Genomic DNA, 22084 nt, shown 5'->3' with positions numbered 1-22084 from the left:
TTAAGTACATGAAGACTGACTCTTCTTACTGTCAATGTTTTAACCATTCCTGTGACACTATTTATAGATTCCGATGCTTCACTTCAGGTTCGCTGTATCCCTTGTACCCTCTTATTGACGATGAAACACAGAACATGCATCAGAATTAAATACAAAAAGCACAATGCCGACTTAAGTACATGAAGATTGACTCTTCTTACTGTCTATGTTTGAACGATTCCTGTGACATTACTTATAGATTCCGATGCTTTACTTCAGGTTTACTGTTACCCTCTGACCTTCTTATTGACGATGAAACACAGAAATTGCATCGGAATTAATTACAAAAGGCACAATGCCGACTTAAGTACAAGAGAACTGACCCTTCTTACTGTCTATGTTTGAACCATTCCTGTGACACTAGTTATAGATTCCGATGCTTCACTTCAGGTTTACTGTATCCCTCTGACCTTCTTATTGACGATGAAACACAGAAATTGCATCGGAATTAAATAGAAAAGGCACAATGCCGACTTAAGTACAGGAAGACTGACTCTTCCTACTGTCTATGTTTTGAACCATTCCTGTGACACTAGTTATAGATTCCGATGATTCACTTCAGGTTTACTGTATCCCTCTGACCGTCATTTTGACTATGAAACACAGAAATTGCTTCGGAATTGAATAGAAAATTCACAATGCCGACTTAAGTACAAGAAGACTGACTCGTCCTACTGTTTATGCTTTGAACCATTCCTGTGACACTAGTTATAGATTCCGATGCCTCACTTCAGGTTTACTGTATCCCTCTGACCTTATTTTTGACGATGAAACACAGAAATTGCATCGGAATTAAATAGAAAATTCACAATGCCGACTTAAGTACATGTATAGTGAATCTTCCTACTGTTTATGATTTGAACCATTCCTGTGACACTAGTTATAGATTCCGATGCTTCATTTCAGGTTTACTGTATCCCTTGGATCTTCTTATTGACGATGGAACACAGATAGTGCATCGGAAATAAATAGAAGTGGCACAATGCCGACTTAAGTACAAGAAGGCTGACTCTCCCTACTGTCTATGTTTTGAACCATTCCTGTGACACTAGTTATAGATTCCGATGCTTCACTTCAGGTTTACTGTATCCCTCTGACCTTCTTTTTGACTATGAAACACAGAAATTGCATAGGAATTAATTAGAAAAGGCACAATGCCGACTTAAGTACAAGAAGACTGACTCGTCCTACTGTCTATGGTTTGAACCATTCCTGTGACACTAGTTATAGATTCCGATGCTTCACTTCAGGTTTACTGTATCCCTCTGACCTTATTTTTGACGATGAAACACAGAAATTGCATCGGAAATAAATACAAAAAGCACAATGCCGACTTAAGTACAAGAAGACTGACTCTTCTTACTGTCTATGTTTTGAACCATTCCTGTGACACTAGTTATGGATTCCGATGCTTCACTTCAGGTTAACTGTATCCCTTGGACCTTCTTATTGACGTTGAAACACAGAAAATGCATCGGAATTAAATACAAAATGCACGATGCCGACGTAAGTACAAGAAGACTGACTCTTCTTACTGACTGTTTTTAACCATTCCTGTGACACTAATTATAGATTCCGATGCTTCATTTCAGGTTTACTGTATCCCTCCGACCTTCTTATTGGCGATGAAACACAGAAATTGCATCGGAATTAAATAAAAAGCACAACGCCAACATAAGTACAAGAAGACTAACTCCTCTTACTGACTATGTTTTGAATCATTAATGTGACACTAGTTATAGATTCCGATGCTTCACTTCAGGTTCACTGTATCCCTTGGACCTTCGTATTGACGATGAAACACAGAAATTGCATCGGAATTAAATACAAAAGGCACAATGCCGAATTAAGTACAAGTAGACTGACCCTTCTTACTGACTATGTTTTGAACCATTCCTGTGACACTAGTTATAGATTCCGATGCTTCACTTCAGGTTTACTCTATCCCTAGGACCTTCTTATTGACGATGAAACACAGAAATTGCATCGGAACTAAATACAAAAGGCACAATGCCGACTTAAGTACAAGAAGATTGACTCTTCTTACTGACTGTTTTGAACCATTCCTGTGACGCTAGTTATAGATTCCGATGCTTTACTTCAGGTTTACTGTATCCCTCTGACCTTCTTATTGACGATGAAACACAGAAATTGCATCGGAATTAAATGCAAAAGGCACAATGCCGACTTAAGTACAAGAAAACTGACCCTTCTTACTGTCTATGTTTGAACCATTCCTGTGACACTAGTTATAGATTCCGATGCTTCACTTCAGGTTTACTGTATCCATCTGACCTTCTTATTGACGATGAAACACAGAAATTGCATCGGAATTAAATAGAAAAGGCACAATGCCTACTTAAGTACAAGAAGACTGACTCTTCCTACTGTCTATGTTTTGAACCATTCCTGTGACACTAGTTATAGATTCCGATGCTTTACTTCAGGTTTTCTGTATCGATTGGACCTTCTTATTGGCGACGAAATACAGAAATTGCATCGGAATTAAAAAGAAAAGGCACGATGCCGACGTAAGTACAAGAAGACTGACTCTTCTTACTGTCTATGTTTTAACCATTCCTGTGACACTATTTATAGATTGCGAAGCTTCACTTCAGGTTTACTGTATCCCTTGGACCTTCTTATTGACGATGAAACACAGAACATTCATCGGAATTAAATACAAAAGGCACAATGCCGACTAAAGTACATGAAGATTGACTCTTCTTACTGACTGTTTTGAACCATTCCTATGACACTAGTTATAGATTCCCATGCTTTACTTCAGGTTTACTGTATCCCTCTGACCTTCTTATTGACGATGAAACACAGAAATTGCATCGGAATTAAATGCAAAAGGCACAATGCCGACTTAAGTACAAGAAAACTGACCCATCTTACTGTCTATGTTTGAACCATTCCTGTGACACTAGTTATAGATTCCGATGCCTCACTTCAGGTTTACTGTATCCCTCTGACCTTCTTTTTGACTATGAAACACAGAAATTGCTTCGGAATTAAATAGAAAATGCACAATGCCGACTTAAGTACAAGAAGACTGACTCGTCCTACTGTCTATGTTTTGAACCATTCCTGTGACACTAGTTATAGATTCCGATGCTTCACTTCAGGTTTACTGTATCCCTCTGACCTTATTTTTGACGATGAAACACAGAAATTGCATCGGAATTAAATAGAAAAGGCACAATGCCGACTTAAGTACATGTATAGTGAATCTTCCTACTGTCTATGATTTGAACCATTCCTGTGGCACTAGTTATAGATTCCGATGCTTCATTTCAGGTTTACTGTATACCTTGGATCTTCTTATTGACGATGGAACACAGATAGTGCATCGGAAATAAGTAGAAGAGGCACAATGCCGACTTAAGTACAAGAAGGCTGACTCTCCCTACTGTCTATGTTTTGAACCATTCCTGTGACACTAGTTATAGATTCCGATGCTTCACTTCATGTTTACTGTATCCCTCTGACCTTCTTTTTGACTATGAAACACAGAAATTGCATCGGACTTAAATAGAAAAGGCACAATGCCGACTTAAGTACAAGAAGACTGACTCGTCCTACTGTCTATGTTTTGAACCATTCCTGTGACACTAGTTATAGATTCCGATGCTTCACTTCAGGTTTACTGTATCCCTCTGACCTTCTTTTTGACGATGAAACACAGAAATTGCATCGGAATTAAATACAAAAAGCACAATGCCGACTTAAGTACAAGAAGACTGACTCTTCTTACTGTCTACGTTTTGAACCATTCCTGTGACACTAGTTATGGATTCCGATGCTTCACTTCAGGTTAACTGTATCCTTTGGACCTTCTTATTGACGATGAAACACATAAATTGCATCGAAACTAAATACATAAGGCACAATGCCGACTTAAGTACAAGAAGACTGACTCTTCCCACTGTCTATGTTTTGAACGATTCCTGTGACATTACTTATAGATTCCGATGCTTCACTTCAGGTTTTCTGTATCCATTGGACCTTCTTATTGGCGACGAAATACAGAAATTATATCGGAATTAAATAGAAGAGGCACGATGCCGACTTAAGTACATGAAGATTGACTCTTCTTACTGACTGTTTTAAACCATTCCTGTGACACTAGTTATAGATTCGATGCTTTACTTCAGCTTTACTGTATCCCTCTGACCTTCTTATTGACGATGAAACACAGAAATTGCATCGGAATTAAATACAAAAGGCAAAATGCCGACTTCAGTACAAGAAGACTGACTCTTTTTCTGTCTATGTTTTGAACCATTCCTGTGGCACTAGATATAGATTTCGATGCTTTATTTCAGGTTTACTGTATCCCTTGGATCTTCTTATTGACGATGGAACACAGATAGTGCATCGGAAATAAATAGAAGAGGCACAATGCCGACTTAAGTACAAGAAGGCTGACACTCCCTACTGTCTATGTTTTGAACCATTCCTGTGACGCTAGTTACAGATTCCGATGCTTCACCTCAGGTTAACTGTATCCCTCTGACCTTCGTTTTGACGATGAAACACAGAAATTGCATCGGAAATAAATACAAAAAGCACAATGCCGACTTAAGTACAAGAAGACTGTCTCTTCTTACTGTCTATGTTTTGAACCATTCCTGTGACACTAGTTATGGATTCCGATGCTTCACTTCAGGTTAACTGTATCCCTTGGACCTTCTTATTGACGACGAAACACAGAAATTGTATCGGAATTAAATACAAAAGGCACAATGCCGTCGTAAGTACATGAAGACTGACTCTTCTTACTGACTATGTTTTGAACCATTCCTGTGACACTAGTTATAGATTCCGATGCTTCACTTCCGGTTTACTGTATCCCTTGGATCTTCTTATTGACGATGAAACACCAAAATTGCATCGGAATTAAATACAAAAGGCACAATGCCGACTTAAGTACAAGAAGACTGACTCGTCCTACTGTCTATGTTTTGAACCATTCCTGTGACACTAGTTATAGATTCCGATGCTTCACTTCAGGTTTACTGTATCCCTCTGACCTTCTTTTTGACGATGAAACACAGAAATTGCATCGGAATTAAATACAAAAAGCACAATGCCGACTTAAGTACATGAAGACTGACTCTTCTTACTGTCTATGTTTTGAACCATTCCTGCGACACTAGTTATGGATTCCGATGCTTCACTTCAGGTTAACTGTATCCTTTGGACCTTCTTATTGACGTTGAAACACAGAAAATGCATCGGAATTAAATACAAAATGCACGATGCCGACTTAAGTACAAGAAGACTGACTCTTCTTACTGACTGTTTTTAAACATTCCTGTGACACTAGTTATAGATTCCGATGCTTCATTTCATTTTTACTGTATCCCTCCGACCTTCTTATTGGCGAAGAAACACAGAAATTGCATCGGAATTAAATAAAAAGCACAATGCCAACATAAGTACAAGAAGACTAACTCCTCTTACTGACTAGGTTTTGAAACATTAATGTGACACTGGTTATAGATTCCGATGCTTCACTTCAGGTTTACTGTATCCCTTGGACCTTCGTATTGACGATGAAACACAGAAATTGCATCGGAAGTAAATACAAAAGGCACAATGCCGACTTAAGTACAAGAAGACTGACCCTTCTTACTGACTATTTTTGAACCACTCCTGTGACACTAATTATAGATTCCGATGCTTCACTTCAGGTTTACTCTATCCCTAGGACCTTCTTATTGACGATGAAACACATAAATTGCATCGAAACTAAATACATAAGGCACAATGCCGACTTAAGTACAAGAAGACTGACTCTTCCCACTGTCTATGTTTTGAACGATTCCTGTGACATTACTTATAGATTCCGATGCTTCACTTCAGGTTTTCTGTATCCATTGGACCTTCTTATTGGCGACGAAATACAGAAATTGCATCGGAATTAAATAGAAAAGGCACGATGCCGACTTAAGTACATGAAGATTGACTCTTCTTACTGACTGTTTTAAACCATTCCTGTGACACTAGTTATAGATTCGATGCTTTACTTCAGGTTTACTGTATCCCTCTGACCTTCTTATTGACGATGAAACACAGAAATTGCATCGGAATTAAATACAAAAGGCAAAATGCCGACTTCAGTACAAGAAGTCTGACTCTTTTTCTGTCTATGTTTTGAACCATTCCTGTGACACTAGATATAGATTTCGATGCTTTATTTCAGGTTTACTGTATCCCTTGGATCTTCTTATTGACGATGGAACACAGATAGTGATTCGGAAATAAATGGAAGAGGCACAATGCCGACTTAAGTACAAGAAGGCTGACACTCCCTACTGTCTATGTTTTGAACCATTCCTGTGACACTAGTTAGAGATTCCGATGCTTCACTTCTGGTTAACAGTATCCCTCTGACCTTCTTATTGACGTTGAAACACACTAATTGCATCGGAATTAAATTGAAAATGGCACAATGTCGACTTAAGTACAAAAAGACTGACGCTTCTTACTGTCTATGTTTTGAACCATTCCTGTGACGCTAGTTACAGATTCCGATGCTTCACCTCAGGTTCACTGTATCCCTCTGACCTTCTTATTGAAGGTGAAATACAGAATTTGCATCGGACATAAATAGAAAAGGCACAATGCCGTCTTAAGTACAAGCAGACTGACTCTTCTTAGTGTCTATGTTTGAACCATTCCTGTGACGCTAGTTATAGATTCCGATGCTTCACTTCAGGTTTACTGTATCCCTCTGACCTTCTTTTTGACGATGAAACACAGAAATTGCATCGGAAATAAATACAAAAAGCACAATGCTGACTTAAGTACAAGAAGACTGACTCTTCTTACTGACTATGTTTTGAATCATTAATGTGACACTAGTTATAGATTCCGATGCCTCACTTCAGGTTTACTGTATCCCTTGGACCTTCGTATTGACGATGAAACACAGAAATTGCATCGGAATTAAATACAAAAGGCACAATGCCGAATTAAGTACAAGAAGACTGACCCTTCTTACTGACTATGTTTTGAACCATTCCTGTGACACTAGTTATAGATTCCGATGCTTCACTTCAGGTTTACTGTATCCCTTGGACCTTCTTATTGACGATGAAACACAGAACATTCATCGGAATTAAATACAAAAGGCACAATGCCGACTAAAGTACATGAAGATTGACTCTTCTTACTGACTGTTTTGATCCATTCCTGTGACACTAGTTATAGATTCCGATGCTTTACTTCAGGTTTACTGTATCCCTCTGACCTTCTTATTGACGATGAAACACAGAAATTGCATTGGAATTAAATGCAAAAGGCACAATGCCGACTTAAGTACAAGAAAACTGACCCTTCTTACTGTCTATGTTTGAACCATTCCTGTGACACTAGTTATACATTCCGATGCTTCACTTCAGGTTTACTGTATCCCTCTGACCTTCTTATTGACGATGAAACACAGAAATTGCATCGAAATTAAATACAAAAGGCACAATGCCGACTTAAGTACAAGAAAACTGACCCTTCTTACTGTCTATGTTTGAACCATTCCTGTGACACTAGTTATAGATTCCGATGCTTCACTTCAGGTTAACTGTATCCCTCAGACCTTCTTATTGACGATGAAACACAGAAATTGCATCGGAATTAAATAGAAAAGGCACAATGCCGACTTAAGTACAAGAAGACTGACTCTTCCTACTGTCTATGTTTTGAACCATTCCTGTGACACTAGTTATAGATTCCGATGCTTTACTTCAGGTTTACTGTATCCCTCTGACCTTCTTTTTGACTATGAAACACAGAATTTGCTTCGGAATTAAATAGAAAAGGCACAATGCCGACTTAAGTACAAGAAGACTGACTCGTCCTACTGTCTATGTTTTGAACCATTCCTGTGACACTAGTTATAGATTCCGATGTTTCACTTCAGGTTAACTGTATCCTTTGGACCTTCTTATTGACGTTGAAGCACAGAAAATGCATCGGAATTAAATACAAAATGCACGATGCCGACTTAAGTACAAGAAGACTGACTCTTCTTACTGAGTGTTTTTAACCATTCCTGTGACACTAGTTATAGATTCCGATGCTTCATTTCTGGTTTACTGTATCCCTCCGACCTTCTTATTGGCGATGAAACACAGAAATTGCATCTGAATTAAATAAAAAGCACAATGCCAACATAAGTACAAGAAGACTAACTCCTCTTACTGACTATGTTTTGAAACATTAATGTGACACTAGTTATAGATTCCGATGCTTCACTTCAGGTTTACTGTATCCCTTGGACCTTCGTATTGACGATGAAACACAGAAATTGCATCGGAAGTAAATACAAAAGGCACAATGCCGAATTAAGTACAAGAAGACTGACCCCATCTTACTGACTATTTTTGAACCATTCCTGTGACACTAGTTATAGATTCTGATGCTTCACTTCAGGATTACTCTATCTCTAGGACCTTCTTATTGACGATGAAACACAGAAATTGCATCAAAACTAAATACATAAGGCACAATGCCGTCTTAAGTACAAGAAGACTGACTCTTCCCACTGTCTATGTTTTGAACGATTCCTGTGACATTACTTATAGATTCCGATGCTTCACTTCAGGTTTTCTGTATCCATTGGACCTTCTTATTGGCGACGAAATACAGAAATTGCATCGGAATTAATTAGAAAAGGCACGATGCCGACTTAAGTACATGAAGATTGACTCTTCTTACTGTCTATGTTTTAACCATTCCTGTGACACTATTTATAGATTGCGATGCTTCACTTCAGGTTTACTGTATCCCTTGGACCTTCTTATTGACGATGAAACACAGAACATGCATCGGAATTAAATAGAAAAGGCACAATGCCGACTTAAGTACAAGAAGACTGACTCTTCCTACTGTCAATGTTTTGAACCATTCCTGTGACACTAGTTATAGATTCCGATGCTTTACTTCAGGTTTACTGTATCCCTCTGACCTTCTTTTTGACTATGAAACACAGAATTTGCTTCGGAATTAAATAGAAAAGGCACAATGCCGACTTAAGTACAAGAAGACTGACTCGTCCTACTGTCTATGTTTTGAACCATTCCTGTGACACTAGTTATAGATTCCGATGCTTCACTTCAGGTTTACTGTTTCCCTCTGACCTTATTTTTGACGATGAAACACAGAAATTGCATCGGAATTAAATAGAAAAGGCCCAATGCCGACTTAAGTACATGTATAGTGAATCTTCCTACTGTCTATGATTTGAAGCATTCCTGTGACACTAGTTATGGATTCCGATGCCTCACTTCAGGTTATCTGCATCCTTTGGACCTTCTTATTGACGTTGAAACACAGAAATTGCATCGGAATTAAATAAAAAGCACAATGCCAACATAGGTACAAGAAGACTAACTCCTCTTACTGACTATGTTTTGCAACATTAATGTGACACTAGTTATAGATTCCGATGCTTCACTTCAGGTTTACTGTATCCCTTGGACCTTCGTATTGACGATGAAACACAGAAATTGCATCGGAAGTAAATACAAAAGGCACAATGCCGAATTAAGTACAAGAAGACTGACCCTTCTTACTGACTATTTTTGAACCATTCCTGTGACACTAGTTATAGATTCCGATGCTTCACTTCAGGTTTACTCTATCCCTAGGACCTTCTTATTGACGATGAAACACAGAAATTGCATCGAAACTAAATACATAAGGCACAATGCCGACTTAAGTACAAGAAGACTGACTCTTCCCACTGTCTATGTTTTGAACGATTCCTGTGACATTACTTATAGATTCCGATGCTTCACTTCAGGTTTTCTGTATCCATTGGACCTTCTTATTGGCGACGAAATACAGAAATTGCATCGGAATTAAATAGAAAAGGCACGATGCCGACTTAAGTACATGAAGATTGACTCTTCTTACTGACTGTTTTAAACCATTCCTGTGACACTAGTTATAGATTTGATGCTTTACTTCAGGTTTACTGTTTTCCTCTGACCTTCTTATTGACGATGAAACACAGAAATTGCATCGGAATTAAATAAAAAATGCAAAATGCCGACTTCAGTTCAAGAAGACTGACTCTTTTTCTGTCTATGTTTTGAACCATTCCTGTGAAACTAGATATAGATTTCGATGCTTTATTTCAGGTTTCCTGTATCCCTTGGATCTTCTTATTGACGATGAAACACAGATAGTGCATCGGAAATAAATAGAAGAGGCACGATGCCGACTTAAGTACAAGAAGGCTGACACTCCCTACTGCCTATGATTTGAACCATTCCTGTGACACTAGTTAGAGATTCCGATGCTTCACTTCAGGTTAACAGTACCCCTCTGACCTTCTTATTGACGATGAAACACACTAATTGCATCGGAATTAAATTGAAAATGGCACAATGTCGACTTAAGTACAAAAAGACTGACGCTTCTTACCGTCTATGTTTTGAACCATTCCTGTGACGCTAGTTACAGATTCCGATGCTTCACCTCAGGTTCACTGTATCCCTCTGACCTTCTTATTGAAGATGAAATACAGAATTTGCATCGGACATAAATAGAAAAGGCACAATGTCGTCTTAAGTACAAGCAGACTGACTCTTCTTAGTGTCTATGTTTGAACCATCCTGTGACGCTAGTTACAGATTCCGATGCTTCACATCAGGTTGACTGAATCCCTCGGACCTTCTTATTGACGATTAAACACAGAAATTTCATCGGAATTAAATACAAAAGGCACAATGCCGACTTAAGTACAAGAAGACTGACTCTTCTTACCGACTATCTTTTGAACCATTCCGGTGACACTAGTTATAGATTCCGATGCTTCACTTCAGGTTTACTGTTTCCCTCTGACCTTCTTATTGACGATGAAACACAGAATTTGCATCGGAAATAAATACTAAAGGCACAATACCAACTTAAGTACATGTAGAGTGAATCTTCCTACTGTCTATGTTTTGAACCACTCCTGTGACACTAGTTATAGATTCCGATGCTTCATTTCAGGTTTACTGTATCCCTTGGATCCTCTTGTTAACGATGGAACACAGATAGTGCATCGGAAATAAATAAAAGGGCACAATGCCGACTTAAGTACAAGAAGACTGCCTCTTCTTACTGACTGTTTGAACCATTCCTGTGACCCTAGTTATAGATTCCGATGCTTCACTTCAGGTTTACTGTATCCCTCTGACCTTCCTATTGACGATGAAACACAAAATTGGATCGGAATTATATACAAAAGGCACAATGCCGACTTAAGTACAAGAAGACTGACTCTTCTTACTGTCTATGATTTGAACCAATCCTGTGACACTAGTTATTGATTCCGATGCTTCACTTCAGGTTTACTGTATCCCTTGGACCTTCTTATTGACGATGAAAAAGAGAAATTGCATCGGAATTAAAAACAAAGGCACAATGCCGACTTAAGTACAAGAAAACTGACCCTTCTTACTGTCTATGTTTGAACCATTCCTGTGACACTAGTTATAGATTCCGATGCTTCACTTCAGGTTTACTGTATCACTCTGACCTTCTTATTGACGATGAAACACAGAAATTGCATCAAAATTAAATAGAAAAGGCACAATGCCGACTTAAGTACAAGAAGACTGACTCTTCCTACTGTCTATGTTTTGAACCATTCCTGTGACACTATTTATAGATTCCGATGCTTCACCTCAGGTTTACTGTATTCCTTGGATCTTCTTATTGACTATGAAACACAGAAATTGCATCGGAATTAAATAGAAAAGGCACAATGCCGACTTAAGTACAAGAAGACTGACTCGTCCTACTGTCTACTTTTTGAACCATTCCCTTGACACTAGTTATATATTCCGATGCTTCACTTCAGGTTTACTGTATCCCTCTGACCTTATTTTTGACGATGAAACATAAAAATTGCATCGTAATTAAATAGAAAAGGCACAGTGCCGACTTAAGTACATGTAGAATGCTTCTTCCTACTGTCTATGTTTTGAACCATTCCTGTGACACTAGTTATAGATTCCGATGCTTCATTTCAGGTTTACTGTATCCCTTGGAGCTTCTTATTGACGATGGAACACAGATAGTGCATCGGAAATAAATAGAACAGGCACAATGCCGATTTAAGTACAAGAAGGCTGACTCTCCCTACTGCCTATGTTTTGAACCATTCCTGTGACACTAGTTATAGATTCCGATGCTTCGCTACAGGTTTACTGTATCCCTCTGACCTTCTTTTTGACTATAAAAAGCAGAAATTCCGTCGGAATTAAATAGAAAAGTCACAATGCCGACTTAAGTACAAGAAGACTGACTCGTCCTACTGTCTATGTTTGAACCATTCCTGTGACACTAGTTATAGATTCCGATGCTTCACTTTAGGTTTACTGTATCCCTCTGACCCTATTTTTGACGATTAAACACAGAAATTGCATCGGAATTAAATACAAAAAGCACAATGCCGACTTAAGTACAAGAAGACTGACTCTTCTTACTGTCTATGTTTTGAACCATTCCTGTGACACTAGTTATAGATTCCGATGCTTCACTTCAGGTTAACTGTATCCCTTGGACCTTCTTATTGACGTTGAAACACAGAAAATGCTTTGGAATTAAATACAAAATGCACGATGCCGACTTAAGTACAAGAAGACTGACTCTTCTTACTGACTGTTTTTAACCATTCCTGTGACACTAGTTATAGATGCCGATGCTTCACTGCAGGTTTACTGAATCCCTCCGACCTTCTTATTGACGATGAAACACAGAAATTGCATCGGAATTAAATAAAAAAGCACAATGCCAACATAAGTACAAGAAGACTAACTCCTCTTGCTGACTATGTTTTGAACCATTCCTGTGACACTAGTTATAGATTCCGATGCTTCACTTCAGGTTTACTGTATCCCTTGGACCTTCGTATTGACGATGAAACACAGAAATTGCATCGGAACTAAATACAAAAGGCACAATGCCGACTTAAGTACAAGAAGACTGACTCTTCTTACTGTCTATGTTTTAACCATTCCTGTGACACTAGTTATAGATTCCGAAGCTTTACTTCAGATTTACTGTATCCCTTGCACCTTCTTATTGACGGTGAAACACAGATATTGCATCTGAATTAAATACAAAAGGCACAATGCCGACTTAAGTACAAGAAGACTGACCCTTCTTACTGACTATGTTTAGAACCATTCCTGTGACACTAGTTATAGATTCCGATGCTTCACTTCAGGTTTACTGTATCCCTTGGACCTTCGTATTGACGATGAAACACAGAAATTGCATCGGAATTAAATACAAAAGGCACAATGCCGGTTGAAGTACAAGAAGACTGACTCTTCTTACTGACTATGTTTTGAACCATTCCTGTGACCCTAGTTATTGATTACGATGCTTCACTTCAGGTTTACTCTATCCCTAGGACCTTCTTATTGACGATGAAACACAGAAATTGCATCGGAACTATATACAAAAAACACAATGCCGACTTAAGTGCAAGAAGACTGACTCTTCCTACCGTCTATGTTTTGAACGATTCCTGTGACGTTAGTTATAGATTCCGATGCTTCACTTCAGGTTTACTGTATCCCTTGGACCTTCATATTGACGACGAAACACAGAACATGCATCGGAATTGAATAGAAAAGGCACAATGCCGACTTAAGTACAAGAAGACTGACTCTTCTTACTGTCTATGTTTTGAACCATTCCTGTGACACTAGTTATAGATTCCGAAGCTTTACTTCAGGATTACTGTATCCCTTGCACCTTCTTATTGACGATGAAACACAGATATTGCACCTGAATTAAATAGAAAATTCACAATGCCAACTTAAGTACAAGAAGACTGACTTTTCTTACTGACTATGTTTGAACCATTCCTGTGACACTAGTAATAGATTCCGATGCTTCACTTCAGGTTTACTGTATCCATCTGACCTTATTTTTGACGACGAAACACAGAAATTGCATCGGAATTAAATAGAAAAGGCACAATGCCGACTTAAGTACAAGAAGACTGACTCGTCCTACTGTCTACTTTTTGAACCATTCCTGTGACACTAGTTATATATTCCGATGCTTCACTTCAGGTTTACTGTATCCCTCTGACCTTATTTTTGACGATGAAACACAAAAATTGCATCGTAATTAAATAGAAAAGGCACAGTGCCGACTTAAGTACATGTAGAATGCTTCTTCCTACTGTCTATGTTTTGAACCATTCCTGTGACACTAGTTATAGATTCCGATGCTTCATTTCAGGTTTACTGTATCCCTTGGAGCTTCTTATTGACGATGGAACACAGATAGTGCATCGGAAATAAATAGAACAGGCACAATGCCGATTTAAGTACAAGAAGGCTGACTCTCCCTACTGCCTATGTTTTGAACCATTCCTGTGACACTAGTTATAGATTCCGATGCTTCGCTACAGGTTTACTGTATCCCTCTGACCTTCTTTTTGACTATAAAAAGCAGAAATTCCATCGGAATTAAATAGAAAAGTCACAATGCCGACTTAAGTACAAGAAGACTGACTCGTCCTACTGTCTATGTTTGAACCATTCCTGTGACACTAGTTATAGATTCCGATGCTTCACTTTAGGTTTACTGTATCCCTCTGACCCTATTTTTGACGATTAAACACAGAAATTGCATCGGAATTAAATACAAAAAGCACAATGCCGACTTACGTACAAGAAGACTGACTCTTCTTACTGACTATTTTTGAACCATTCCTGTGACACTAGTTATAGATTCCGATGCTACACTTCAGGTTTACTCTATCCCTAGGACCTTCTTATTGACGATGAAACACAGAAATTGCATCGAAACTAAATACATAAGGCACAATGTTGACTTAAGTACAAGAAGACTGACTCTTCCTACTGTCTATGTTTTGAACGATTCCTGTGACATTACTTATAGATTCCGATGCTCCACTTCAGGTTTTCTGTATCCATTGCACCTTCTTATTGGCGACGAAATACAGAAATTGCATCGGAATTAAATAGAAAAGGCACGATGCCGACTTAAGTACATGATGATTGACTCTTCTTACTGACTGTTTTAAACCAGTCCTGTGACACTAGTTATAGATTCGATGCTTTACTTCAGGTTTACCGTATCCCTCTGACCTTCTTATTGACGATGAAACACAGAAATTGCATCGGAATTAAATACAAAAGGCACAATGCCGACTTCAGTACAAGAAGACTGACTCTACTTCTGTCTATGTTTGAAACATTCCTGTGACACTAGTTATAGATTTCGATGCTTTATTTCAGGTTTACTGTATCCCTTGGATCTTCTTATTGACGATGGAACACAGATAGTGCATCGGAAATAAACAGAAGAGGCACAATGCCGACTTAAGTACAAGAAGGCTGACACTCCCTACTGTCTATGTTTTGAACCATTCCTGTGACACTAGGTAGAGATTCCGATGCTTCACTTCAGGTTAACAGTATCCCTCTGACCTTCTTATTGACGATGAAACACACTAATTGCATCGTAATTAAATTGAAAATGGCACAATGCCGACTTAAAAACAAAAAGACTGACTCTTCTTACTGTCTATGTTTTGAACCATTCCTGTGACGCTAGTTACAGATTCCGATGCTTCACCTCAGGTTCACTGTATCCCTCTGATCTTCTTATTCAAGATGAAATACAGAATTTGCATCGGACATAAATAGAAAAGGCACAATGCCGTCTTAAGTACAAGCAGACTGACTCTTCTTAGTGTCTATGTTTGAACCATTCGTGTGACGCTAGTTACAGATACCGATGCTTCACATCAGGTTGACTGTATCCCTTGGACCTTCTTATTGACGTTGAAACACAGAAATTTCATCGGAATTAAATACATAAGGCACAATGCCGACTGAAGTACAAGAAGACTGTCTCTTCTTACCGACTATGTTTTGAACCATTCCTGTGACACTAGTTATAGATTCCGATGCTTCACTTCAGGTTTACTGTTTCCTTCTGACCTTCATATTGACGATGAAACACAGAAATTGCATCGGAAATAAATACCAAAGCCACAATGCCAACTTAAGTACATGTAGAGTGAATCTGCCTACTGACTTTGATTTGAACCACTCCTGTGACACTAGTTATAGATTCCGATGCTTCATTTCAGGTTTACTGTATCCCTTGGATCTTCTTATTGACGATGGAACACATATGGTGCATCGGAAATAAATACAAAAGGCACAATGCCGACTTAAGTACAAGAAGACTGACTCTTCTTACTGACTGTTTGAACCATTCCTGTGACACTAGTTATAGATTCCGATGCTTCACTTCAGGTTTACTGTATCCCTCTGACCTTCTAATTGACTATGAAACACAGAAATTGCATGGGAATTAAATAGAAAAGGCACAATGCCGACTTAAGTACAAGAAGACTGACTCTTCTTACTGTCTATGTTTTGAACCAATCCTGTGACACTAGTTATTGATTCCGATGCTTCACTTCAGGTTTACTGTATCCCTTGGACCTTCTTATTGACGATGAAAAACAGAAATTGCATCGGAATTAAGTACAAAAGGCACAATGCCGACTTAAGTACTAGAAAACTGACCCTTCTTACTGTCTATGTTTGAACCATTCCTGTGACACTAGTTATAGATTCCGATGCTTCACTTCAGGTTTACTGCATCCCTCTGACCTTCTTATTGACTATGAAACACAGAAATTGCATCGGAATTTAATAGAAAAGGCACAATGCCGACTTAAGTACAAGAAGACTGACTAGTCCTACTGTCTACGTTTTGAACCATTCCTGTGACACTAGTTATAGATTCCGATGATTCACTTCAGGTGTACTGTATCCCTCTGACCTTATTTGTGACGATGAAACACTGAAATTGCATCGGAATTAAATAGAAAAGGCACAATGCCGCCTTAAGTACATGTAGAGTGCATCTTCCTACTGTCTATGTTTTGAACCATTCCTGTGACACTAGTTATAGATTCCGATGCTTCATTTCAGGTTTACTGTATCCCTTGGATCTTCTTATTGACGATGGAACACAGATAGTGCATCGGAAATAAATAGAAGAGGCACAATGCCGATTTAAGTTCAAGAAGGCTGACTCTCCCTACTGCCTATGTTTTGAACCATTCCTGTGACACTAGTTATAGATTCCGATGCTTCACTTCAGGTTTACTGTATCCCTCTGACCTTGTTTTTGATTATGAAGAACAGAAATTGCATCGAAATTAAATAAAAAGTCACAATGCCGACTTAAGTACAAGAAGACTGACTCGTCCTACTGTCTATGCTTTGAACCATTCCTGTGACACTAGTTATAGATTCCGATGCTTCACTTTAGGTTTACTGTATCCCCTTGACCCTATTTTTGACTATTAAACACAGAAATTGCATCGGAATTAAATACAAAAGGCACGATGCCGACTTAAATACAAGAAGACTGACTCTTCTTACTGTCTATGTTTTGGACCATTCCTGTGACACTAGTTATACATTCCGATGCTTCACTTCAGGTTACCTGTATCCCTTGGACCTTCTTATTGTCGTTGAAACACAGAAAATGCATTGGAATTAAATACAATATGCACGATGCAGACTTAAGTACAAGAAGACTGACTCCTCTTACTGACTGTTTTTAACCATTCCTGTGACACTAGTTATAGATTCCGATGCTTCACTTCAGGTTTACTGAATCCCTCCAACCTTCTTATTGACGATGAAACACAGAAATTGCATCGGAATTAAATAAAAAAGCACAATGCCAACATAAGTACAAGAAGACTAACTCCTCTTGCTGACTATGTTTTCAACCATTCCTGTGACACTAGTTATAGATTCCGATGCTTCACTTCAGATTTACTGTATCCCTTGGACCTTCGTATTGACGATGAAACACAGAAATTGCATCGGAATTAAATACAAAAGGCACAATGCCGACTTAAGTACAAGAAGACTGACTCTCCTTACTGACTATGTTTTGAACCATTCCTGTGACACTAGTTATAGATTCCGATGCTTCACTTCAGGGTTACTCTATCCCTAGGACCTTCTTATTGACGATGAAACACAGAAATTGCATCGGAACTAAATACAAAAGGCACAATGCCGACTTAAGTACAAGAAGACTGACTCCTCCTACTGTCTATGTTTTGAACGATTCCTGTGACATTAGTTATAGATTCCGATGCTTCACTTCAGGTTTACTGTATCCATTGGACCTTCTTATTGGCGGCGAAATACAGAAATTGCATCGGAATTAAAAAAAAAGGCACGATGCCGACTTAAGTACATGAAGATTGACTCTTCTTACTGACTGTTTTAAACCATTCCTGTGACGCTAGTTATAGATTCGATGCTTTACTTCAGGTTTACTGTATCCCTCTGACCTTCTTATTGACGATGAAACAAAGAAATTGCATCGGAATTAAATACAAAAGGCAAAATGCCGACTTCAGTACAAGAAGACTGACTCTTTTTCTGTCATTGTTTTGAACCATTCCTGTGACACTAGATATAGATTTCGATGCTTTATTTCAGGTTTCCTGTATCCCTTGGATCTTCTTATTGACGATGGAACACAGATAGTGCATCGGAAATAAATAGAAGAGGCACGATGCCGACTTAAGTACAAGAAGGCTGACACTCCCTACTGTCTATGTTTTGAACCATTCCTGTGACACTAGTTAGAGATTCCGATGCTTCACTTCAGGTTAACAGTATCCCTCTGACCTTCTTATTGACGATGAAACACACTAATTGCATCGGAATTAAATTGAAAATGGCACAATGTCAACTTAAGTACAAAAAGACTGACGCTTCTTACTGTCTATGTTTTGCACCATTCCTGTGACGCTAGTTACAGATTCCGATGCTTCACCTCAGGTTCACTGTATCCCTCTGACCCTCTTATTGAAGATGAAATACAGAATTTGCATCGGACATAAATAGAAAAGGCACAATGCCGTCTTAAGTACAAGCAGACTGACTCTTCTTAGTGTCTATGTTTGAACCATTCCTGTGACGCTAGTTACAGATTCCGATGCTTCACATCAGGTTGACTGTATCCCTCGGACCTTCTTATTGACGATGAAACACAGAAATTTCATCGGAATTAAATACAAAAGGCACAATGCCGACTTAAGTACAAGAAGACTGACTCTTCTTACCGACTATGTTTTGAACCATTCCGGTGACACTAGTTATAGATTCCGATGCTTCACTTCAGGTTTACTGTTTCCCTCTGACCTTCTTATTGACGATGAAACACAGAAATTGCATCGGAAATAAATACTAAAGGCACAATGCCAACTGAAGTACATGTAGAGTGAATCTTCCTACTGTCTATGTTTTGAACCACTCCTGTGACACTAGTTATAGATTCCGATGCTTCATTTCAGGTTTACTGTATCCCTTGGATCTTCTTGTTGACGATGGAACACAGATAGTGCATCGGAAATAAATACAAAAGGCACAATGCCGACTTAAGTACAAGAAGACTGCCTCTTCTTACTGACTGTTTGAACCATTCCTGTGACCCTAGTTATAGATTCCGATGCTTCACTTCAGGTTTACTGTATCCCTCTGACCTTCTTATTGACGATGAAACACAGAAATTGGATCGGAATTAAATACAAAAGGCACAATGCCGACTTAAGTACAGGAAGACTGACTCTTCTTACTGTCTATGTTTTGAACCAATCCTGTGACACTAGTTATTGATTCCGATGCTTCACATCAGGTTTACTGTATCCCTTGGACCTTCTTATTGACGATGAAAAAGAGAAATTGCATCGGAATTAAAAACAAAAAGCACAATGCCGACTTAAGTACAAGAAAACTGACCCTTCTCACTGTCTATGTTTGAACCATTCCTGTGACACTAGTTATAGATTCTGATGCTTCACTTCAGGTTTACTGTATCACTCTGACCTTCTTATTGACGATGAAACACAGAAATTGCATCAGAAATAAATAGAAAAGGCACAATGCCGACTTTAGTACAAGAAGACTGACTCTTCCTACTGTCTATGTTTTGAACCATTCCTGTGACACTAGTTATAGATTCCAATGCTTCACTTCAGGTTTACTGTATCCCTCTGACCTTCTTTTTGACTATGAAACACAGAAATTGCATCGGAATTAAATAGAAAAGGCACAATGCCGACTTAAGTACAAGAAGACTGACTCGTCCTACTGTCTACTTTTTGAACCATTCCTGTGACACTAGTTATATATTCCGATGCTTCACTTCAGGTTTACTGTATCCCTAGGACCTTCTTATTGACGATGAAACACAGAAATTGCATCGAAACTAAATACATAAGGCACAATGCCGACTTAAGTACAAGAAGACTGATTCTTCCTACTGTCTATGTTTTGAACGATTCCTGTGACATCACTTATAGATTTCGATGCTCCACTTCAGGTTTTCTGTATCCATTGCACCTTCTTATTGGCGACGAAATACAGAAATTGCATCGGAATTAAATAGAAAAGGCACGATGCCGACTTAAGTACATGATGATTGACTCTTCTTACTGACTGTTTTAAACCAGTCCTGTGACACTAGTTATAGATTCGATGCTTTACTTCAGGTTTACCGTATCCCTCTGACCTTCTTATTGACGATGAAACACAGAAATTGCATCGGAATTAAATACAAAAGGCACAATGCCGACTTCAGTACAAGAAGACTGACTCTACTTCTGTCTATGTTTGAAACATTCCTGTGACACTAGTTATAGATTTCGATGCTTCATTTCAGGTTTACTGTATCCCTTGGATCTTCTTGTTGACGATGGAACACAGATAGTGCATCGGAAATAAACAGAAGAGGCACAATGCCGACTTAAGTACAAGAAGGCTGACACTCCCTACTGTCTATGTTTTGAACCATTCCTGTGACACTAGGTAGAGATTCCGATGCTTCACTTCAGGTTAACAGTATCCCTCTGACCTTCTTATTGACGATGAAACACACTAATTGCATCGTAATTAAATTGAAAATGGCACAATGCCGACTTAAAAACAAAAAGACTGACTCTTCTTACTGTCTATGTTTTGAACCATTCCTGTGACGCTAGTTACAGATTCCGATGCTTCACCTCAGGTTCACTGTATCCCTCTGATCTTCTTATTCAAGATGAAATACAGAATTTGCATCGGACATAAATAGAAAAGGCACAATGCCGTCTTAAGTACAAGCAGACTGACTCTTCTTAGTGTCTATGTTTGAACCATTCGTGTGACGCTAGTTACAGATACCGATGCTTCACATCAGGTTGACTGTATCCCTTGGACCTTCTTATTGACGATGAAACACAGAAATTTCATCGGAATTAAATACATAAGGCACAATGCCGACTGAAGTACAAGAAGACTGTCTCTTCTTACCGACTATGTTTTGAACCATTCCTGTGACACTAGTTATAGATTCCGATGCTTCACTTCAGGTTTACTGTTTCCTTCTGACCTTCATATTGACGATGAAACACAGAAATTGCATCGGAAATAAATACCAAAGCCACAATGCCAACTTAAGTACATGTAGAGTGAATCTTCCTACTGACTTTGATTTGAACCACTCCTGTGACACTAGTTATAGATTCCGATGCTTCATTTCAGGTTTACTGTATCCCTTGGATCTTCTTATTGACGATGGAACACATATGGTGCATCGGAAATAAATACAAAAGGCACAATGCCGACTTAAGTACAAGAAGACTGACTCTTCTTACTGACTGTTTGAACCATTCCTGTGACACTAGTTATAGATTCCGATGCTTCACTTCAGGTTTACTGTATCCCTCTGACCTTCTAATTGACTATGAAACACAGAAATTGCATGGGAATTAAATAGAAAAGGCACAATGCCGACTTAAGTACAAGAAGACTGACTCTTCTTACTGTCTATGTTTTGAACCAATCCTGTGACACTAGTTATTGATTCCGATGCTTCACTTCAGGTTTACTGTATCCCTTGGACCTTCTTATTGACGATGAAAAACAGAAATTGCATCGGAATTAAGTACAAA

The sequence above is a fragment of the Schistocerca americana genome, unplaced genomic scaffold (assembly GCF_021461395.2).
Source record: "Schistocerca americana isolate TAMUIC-IGC-003095 unplaced genomic scaffold, iqSchAmer2.1 HiC_scaffold_22, whole genome shotgun sequence".
Lineage (NCBI taxonomy): Eukaryota > Metazoa > Arthropoda > Insecta > Orthoptera > Acrididae > Schistocerca > Schistocerca americana.
Note: the sequence above shows the minus strand (reverse complement) of the source record.